This window comes from Varroa destructor, unplaced genomic scaffold (genome assembly GCF_002443255.2).
Source record: "Varroa destructor unplaced genomic scaffold, Vdes_3.0 BEIS01000005.1, whole genome shotgun sequence".
Classification (NCBI taxonomy): Eukaryota; Metazoa; Arthropoda; class Arachnida; order Mesostigmata; family Varroidae; genus Varroa; species Varroa destructor.
Genome location: NW_019211458.1, coordinates 12,253,709 through 12,262,100, shown reverse-complemented (window position 1 = coordinate 12,262,100; position 8,392 = coordinate 12,253,709). Strand labels below are relative to the sequence as shown.

Below are 8,392 nucleotides of genomic sequence, written 5' to 3'. Positions count from 1 at the left end.
ATATATGTATGAGAAGAAACCAGCGAAGCGCAAAAGAACTTCCGTCATGATCAAAGCTATATGCAGAGAAAGCTGAAGTTCGATTTAAAGTCAGCCAATTGGCTCTAGTGGGTGCGATGGACATTAGGATGGCTACAATATAGTAGCTTCTTGCTAAAAGAAGGCGAGAAAAAAGCAAAGAATAACCTCAAAATATCATCGGTTGGGTGCTTTTTCTATTGCGCCCTGTTAGATAGCCGTGTTTTTTTAGTACTTGGACGAGACGAACAATAAGAAAGCTGAGCTAGCATAGGATGGCAAGGGGGCGAGGCATAACAGAAAAAATGAGCTGAATAAAGAAGAGGAAAAGTACCTTTTGTAGAATAGCAAAATTCACGCAATGTTGAATAGCCAACGATAAATTGTTGGGTGGTAGAATTCTGTGTGCACAATTCATTGGCTGAACGAAGAGAATGAAGACACGAGTATAAAGGAACGAATTTGGTGTAAATGTATCACCTGCTGGTGAACGGTGCCAGACGGCTACGGCAGTTGTCATTCATATCATAGATGCCCATTCACGCGTAAACACATGAATTCAAGTACTTCTTCTTAAACGGATAGACAGAGATATGGTTAATAATATAAATTTTTAGTTAGTCCTTACAGTTGAAATAAAGACGACGAGAAGCAAGCAATTGCGGCGCGATCTAACAACATGAGCGGACCATTTTTGCACCGTCGGCTAAACGTCCAGTAAAGTCGCAGGGGCAGCATCCAATACGGGCATTTGTTCTATATTCTGCAACAGTAGTTATCAGATTTTGTTTTGATGCGACTCATTTAGGCGTTATTTTAATTCCGTATTGAACGTTTTCTTTCCCTGCTAGTTTCTGTTCTTCGTCGTAGGCTTATGTTATAAAATGGTTCACTTCATAGATGGTAAGTGTCTCTCAGCTAGCTATGTATTGCTGATACGCTCTTGATGTAAGCCTTATCGTCTATGGGATACTATAGATAAGTAAAGAAAAAGGAACACTCGGTCACGTTCCACTATTAATATTCGACAGCCTCGCGTCTGGGCAGACTGATAGTTGACTAGGCGTTCGTCTCCACCCACTTTGCAATTAGCATTACATGTGCGAATGACAGGGAGCCATTCTTACTAACATATTGGTTTGCAAAGATGGCAACCAGATTGAGTCAATGGCTTACTAGTTATTTTGTGCATTGCCAATACAATAGCAGATCAAAGGAGTCGACACACCGTTATGAGAAGGACTCGATACGTACTTCGGCGGCCGCAGTCGGCTCTTGGGCAAAGTTTCGTGAGCGTCATTGTTCGATTTTTCGACTCTTCATATATTGACTTATACGGGTAATTTAAATAAGTGATTTTACGACATTTTATCTGAGTCAGCTTTGAGAGCGGACGATTATAAAGACTGCTCGTAACTGAATGAACAGTGTTGCGAGCTTTACGTCTGGTGTCGCCGTTAGCCACTCGATCAGACGACCGGCTCCCAGAACGAAACAGCATTCTATTTATGCCGGGTCCAAGCCTACACCATAACATCTCCCTAAAATTAATGAAGTCAACTAACTTAGCTAACCATAAGCTGTCATGCAAGCAAGAAGACGAATATAACAAGTAAAACAACGTACTTGTGTTTCAAATAGCCTTACGTTCTCTCTCGCTATACATATATATATATGTATGTATAATCCGCGTATGGTCCGCGCTACATAGCGAATACGTTTAAAATTCCCACAAAAATTCATAGAATTTTTGCCAAACAACTAAAACATGTGTGGTCTGGCATTGTCATGATAGAGGAAGACTTCCGTTCGGTAGTTCCAATTTTTTTAATGATTTGTTAGTGTTATTATTTGTAGGCAGTAGAGGCCCAACTCAATCATGTTGCAGCAATTATCTCATTTGAATCAATCGGTTGCACGATTCCCACTGAATGCATAGCATTTTCGGCGACTGCCTGGATTTTGCCTTTTTGTATTGTTTTATTTTCATAGTATCGTCGTATGCGATCCACCTTTGATCAACCACTTCAGAAATAGCTCGAGTTCAGTGTGTTCCTATAAAATTTCCCAGATGTACATACGATCGAGTTAGTTCTTAAGTCAATTTGTATGGCCCCTAGATATCATACTTTTTTATAGCCACCTTTCTATGGGGAACAGTGTATCCCTTAGTGATATCACCGTAACTCACGTGCTTAATTTTTTTTTTTATTAATCCCATGATTTTTTTCCGTAATTTGTCGATTACTAGTAGAAGCATCTTTCATTTGGAAAACGAAAACGACAGACTCATCCCTCATATCACATAAAATATGTGAATATAAAGCCATCTAGCGATAAAAACGGTCACCGCTTTCTCGACAACCCAATATATATATATATATATATAGATATAGATATATGTGTGTGTGTGTGGTGTGTAAGTGAATCTAATAAAAATCACGAGACGTTCAATTAAAAAAGAAAAACCGAAAACATTGTTTTTGTGTTGAAATTTTATGTAGCCCCATGGCTTTAATTGTCATACGTTGTATTGTTGCATACATTGTATAACGATAATCTTTTTCATTTTTTTAGAGGAGAAACCAATATCGTATGAAATTGTTCAACCTGACTGTAGGTAATCTTGTCGGTTAGGTATTAGTATCGTACAAATCAGAGTTTATAAAACGTCATACTTTTTTAGAAATCTTTGGGAACTGTAGAGAATTTTGCGCCCGGCAGACAAACCGGGCACAAAGTTCTCTACAATCTCAGCCAACGAGCGTATCGTCTGAGCTTATCAGGGAACTTTCAATGATTGTACCGTATACGTTCATTCAGAATAGAAATAAGATGATCTACCCTAATCTAAAATAGTTATTGCGCGATAACCAGAGTTGGTAACGAATTATAGAATGCATCGCTCCTCAGCTATGCCTAGTGCATCATTGGACATAATTCTTGAGATTTCATCAAAACAAAAAAAAGCTACCCAAAAAAAACCTAATGGTTCAGTAGAGCAATGAAGGACCGCTTCATGAAGCTATGAAGAAAGTAAACTATTAGCAGATATATTATGTACTTCATCACACTCGACATACTTTATGCGACAGAATGTATAATGATGAACTAAAAAAAGTAACAGGATAGAAAATAGGAGTTGAGAACGAGATTTTTTGCAACAGTCACAATATATATATATATATATATATGTAAACGTATATAGGTGTATTTATGTTGGTAAATAAAAATACTAGCATAGATTGGAAATTTTTTGAGCAGCTTGTTTTCCAAGTAATCTGCAACTACAAAATTATCCATCATTCGTATATAATCCGAAACAGAAGAGTCCGCACTTTTCGTGGGATTCGTTTCACTATGGTTCACCCATCACGGGACACGGTGTATATTGACCAGTCAATGCGGGAGCCGCCCATACTCAGTTCTGGCACTTCACAAATTCAGATCCTTATCACGATACAAACCGCTCATCCATTTTGTCAGATTATTCTAGGACAATTTTCCAATTATACGCGTTACCTGTTTTAGCTCCACTTGTCCCAGCTTTTTTCTAGTTTTCCTTGACTAGTTTCCTTTATCCACTATTTAAGTGTTACATTTGCTATCCGTTATTTTCATCATTCGTTACATACGTTTTAAACATTGATCTATTCTTCACCATCAACACTTTGCAGCTATGTTCAGTCCTTTATAGACGCGTCTAGAACAAATAGTTCGAGTTTAAGCCCGTACACCTCAGACAAATGAATGGCAGGAGACACGGGGCATTAACTGGCTATCGAATTATGCTGCCGTCAACTAGAAAGAGCTCTAAATATCGAGAATCACGAACAATGAACTCATTGAATAGCTTTTGTCTATGAGAGGAGAAACAATAAAATAGAAAAACACTGCCCCTATCGACCGACACCAGCTGTCTAGTGACTATAGCAGCCCTATAGACGTAATAGACGTTTTTACGAAGTGACACAGTCAGCGTTTTTATGACCGCCTGGTACTCGCTTGTTATGATGTTGGCGAATTTTTGGCCTGTAATGCTATAGGACGCCATTAGATTTCACGCTTCCTAACCGATCAGTCCTGTTGTTTGATGAAGCGGTCGTGTGCTTTAGAGAAGATCTCAGTTGAATCAGCGAACAGTAATTAATAGTTGTTGTTTCCTCTTGTTGAACTCGTTTGCGTGTCGTTGCTCTCTACAAAATGGCTTAAAAAATGCTTAAATTTAGCAACTTTCAGCTTAATCTTTTATATAAACAGGCTCTTATACGTACACGCAAGGGTACTTATGCCAAAAAGGCTTCATGATTGCAATCATAAATGTAATCAGTTTAAATCCCACAATATTATTCCTCTAAGCCCTAAATTATACTACCAGTTTTAAGTTTACGTGTAATTTAATAACACAGAGAGTACGTGTTCAAATCATAATGCTGTAAAATACATCTTAGATACAACGTTTCCTTGACAGAATGATAATCTGATTAAGAGCTGGCGGCACTTCGCAACGGGTAGCAACATTTCATTCGTTTTTATGCGTTTGATTGTAGACAATTTTTTTTCCTATTTATGTAATCCACTGCTAAGCTGCCCCTCTTGTCTACTTAGTTCGATGGTTCAAGTGTTGTTATTTTGTGCTGTACAAACTATCCTGGTTAAGTGTGTTTTTCAACTTTATCTATCGAAAAAATCGACAAGCGTGTAACATATTCACCGTAGAACTTGCACTGGCTCTAAGGCTAGTCATTTAGTTCTCTACATTGGTCGCCTTGCTCTTTATTCATTCATAATCCACTCAAACAAGTCATTGCTGCCGATGTAAAGGGAGCAGCTCCTTCACGCAGACTACAGAAAGAGCATGTGCCCTCCGTAGCAGCACGCCGATGCCGTCTCTGTTGTAGCCATCTTCGACATTATATTAACAACCAGCATTTGCTTTTTTTGCGTGTCGAGCGTCAAGCGTCGCCCGGGCTATCAGACATTTGCCGTTTTATCCAGCCAATCGCAGGGGTCGCCGCATGGAGAGCTACAACAGTAAATAGCAGTAGTAGCATAGAGTGTTGGAGGTTTGCGCAGTGATAGTGGCAACGAACATTTAGTTAGTAATGTGGTGACATGAAACATAGCACAGTGAGTCCCCTGGGTTCGCCACAAGCGAACCGACCAGAGCATCACTTCGTATACGTACGTCACGTCCCCAACGACTCTGTCTCCTTTGGGCAGACACGCAGCGAGCCGGCTAGCCACGCCCGCCAGGAGTCTAGCTAGGTCTCTAGCTTAGTTAGACAGGCGTTTACTTGAGATGTCAGCTCATCGCTTCAACGGCCTCCACTGCCGCAACGGCAACTGTGGCCATCCAACGTCAACGGGAGCTGTGGGGTTCGGGTGCCGCTTACGGGACGAGTGTCAAACAGGCCGGGCGTCTCAGCATCAACCAAATCTTTCTTCTCCATTGTAGCGATAAGAAAAAGCCACGTCCGATGTAGTTCGTTTTTAAAGTCTGGCTGTATGGCGAATGGAGCGGCGGCAGCGTAAAGAAGAAGACGAGAATGGGGAGGGAAGGGGGCTTTATTTCCAGAATTTGCGGCTGCTACCGTAGCGGCAGCGACGCCAGTGGTAGCAACAGCAGTGAAAGAATCTGATTTGGTGGTGACTCGCCCTGTTGTTGTGTAGCGAAAAGTAGGATGTTGCAAGTCACGGCCATGCTGAACGAAGGAACGGCACTAGGGAGGACGAAATAGGGAAATCAAGTGAAGCCGGAAGTAAAACAGGGGATTGCAAAGGTCTTGTAGGCAAGAGTAATACTGGGTATTACGTTAGCAACACTGTTCCTGTAACGTTGTTACTGTCTGGAAGATATAAGAAATTAATAACGCTAGTAGCAGGTGAATATAAACGAAAAATACCTAGACAGAAAAATGAACATGTTTAAAAATAGTAATGTCCCTTCGTAATCTATTGGGAGATGATCAGTTGGCCGCAATATAGTTTCAGTTGGTCACACTAATTACCTGAATTTACCCAGTAACCCAATTATTAAGTTTCAATTGCAACTGATACATTACCGAAGTTGAATGCAGAACTTAAAAAATCGTTCGTAGATTAAATCGCTTCGATTTATCGTACTTATATTTTCATGATATTAAACAATTCAACGGTTTTTCGTTAAATATAGTTATCTCGTTCTTTGGTCCAATTAAGCGTCCGTAGGATGATTCGCACAGGATCGTAAAGGCAGGAAGCGGGATTCGTCAAGATGCCTACGTAAAACATACGAATATCTGAATAGCGATCTCCTGGATTTTGAAAAAGCCACTCTTAAGCTGCACATTTCTGCCATTTATGATATATTAACCAACCAAGGTTACGTTTAGTAAATCAGACACATAAACGGTTTAGCGACCTCAATCAAGCTCGTTATGCCAAGGCGATGTATCTAGATGACCGGACCATTCGAGTTCCAGACGCACGGATCTCAACAGGACGGGTTATTGGAAAAACCTAAGATCTCGAATGAGCTGTACGCGTGATATACATTTCAAACTGTGCTTATAAGATGCACTACCATAATCGTCCTCTGTGCCGTCCTCACAGATGTCTGCGTTCAGACAGAATGTCCACTCCTCGTATAAGAAGGCTCATACATCTTCCGGTGCACTTAATTTAATCGACCTTAATTAGGTACGATCTATAAAGTGTGTCCTCTGCGTAGAATTGTTAGTCTTTATGGAAAAGTGTATTTCATTTAAAACTCACTTTGGATAGGCCGATAAATCGGTTGGATGACTACGATATTGAATAAATGCACCTTAGGAGTCCCGTACTAGAATTTCAGAGCCGTCTCTGTATAACCATCTTTTTGCATATCCATATCATCGGTGAAATGTTATTGTGCGAAATAGGTAACAGGGCACAACTTGATCATTCAGAGTTTGATCCCGATTCCGCTTTGTGTATTGCGCCTTAAAGGAGGCAGACGTGCGCACATCCTTAATATTGACTGTGACATACGTTTTTCTTTTTGTAGTATGCTGATATAGTTTGTTCTAATGATTTAGTTGCCTACGTCTGCGTCATTCGGTCATCGGTAGTATGTTGTTCTTTCTCTCTACTTATCTACAGTCACTTGCCCCATCGATAGACGAAGTCAGCATGCGTGGGCGGCCAGATATGATAATGAAGCGTATCATTATAATTCTAAATTGAAAGCTCATTTACTTTGTAGCTGTATAAATCAGCGTCATTTCTAGCCGGCTGGTCATTTATAACCGTTAGGGTTGGTCCCAAGTCTAAAAATTGCTTGACAGACTTTCTGTGACGGCGATGTCTACTCAATGGGGTTTTCGAGATCCCTTAGCGACTTTATGTATGACGTTGGTATCGTAATCAGAAAAACTTCAGATATATAGTACACAAAGGGTTCCCGTCCACGAAGGCCGAAATCTATTTTGGGCTATATATGAATGCTAAAAATCTGATGAAATATCTTCGATGATTTGTAATATAGGCACTCCATACGTTGGATAAAAGGAAAGCAAACATAAGCGAAAGTAGGGGCGATAGATTTTTTTTTGATTTTCTGAATCATTTTGGCCTTCAATAATCTAATTAGATGTTTTCGAAATCTTGCTAAATAAACATTCCACAAGTAAGACAAACAGTGTACAAGTGGGCATGCTTAGGATTTTTCGCGCAAAGGAGACCAAGTCAGTCCTAAACACATACTGATTCTGCCTTCGTTAAATTTAACCAAAGCTTGAAGTTTAGATTTACCTTTAACTCAAAGAACACATTACATATCCTTTGCACGATTTTCCTGATTTTAGCCAAAACGGATTAAGGCTTTGTGCACGGGATGTAAAATATCTACGATACAGAAGGTTCTAAGTTCATTGCGTCGTTAGAAGTGTAAGATTTAGGCTGGACAATATGAACATTTATCACGGCAAACTAATCCAATTTTCATTTGTTCTCAGTCAATTGAAAGGTGAGGTATACGCAGGATAAGTACGAAAAATGTTTAACTATTCAATCGTTAGTTCATACTAACGGAATCAATAATGTCTCTAAATTATACGATTATGACAAAACCTAACCTATTTACTAGCATAATTAGCCTTTTCAAAACCCATGTGTGCCCGGTCATCTTTCGTATCACTCGTAAAAGGCATTAAGGGCACACTATTTGACATAACATACCCGGCAGCCTGTTAACTCAACGTGTCGAAATGGTTTAGCAAGATTTAGATTCAATTTTTACCAATATATGCATATTGAATTTAGTTCATTCTAATTACACCTAATACTGTTTCGTAAACCACTACAAGCATCTGCAGTCAGCGTCGTTTGTTTCATCCGTAAAATACGCTACTCA

The 8,392-nt window shown here is 39.7% G+C and overlaps 1 long non-coding RNA gene across 1 annotated transcript in view; it reads right to left on the bottom strand.

Annotated features, from left to right (window-relative positions):
• LOC147755283 (uncharacterized) overlaps positions 1 to 4,463 on the bottom strand; it is a 6,956-nt gene extending 2,493 nt beyond the window's left edge. The window contains exon 1 of the long non-coding RNA XR_015328278.1: positions 353 to 4,463. This is a non-coding gene — a long non-coding RNA (uncharacterized LOC147755283). The remainder of the gene's footprint in view (positions 1 to 352) is intronic.
• Between the last annotated feature and the right edge of the window lie 3,929 nt (positions 4,464 to 8,392).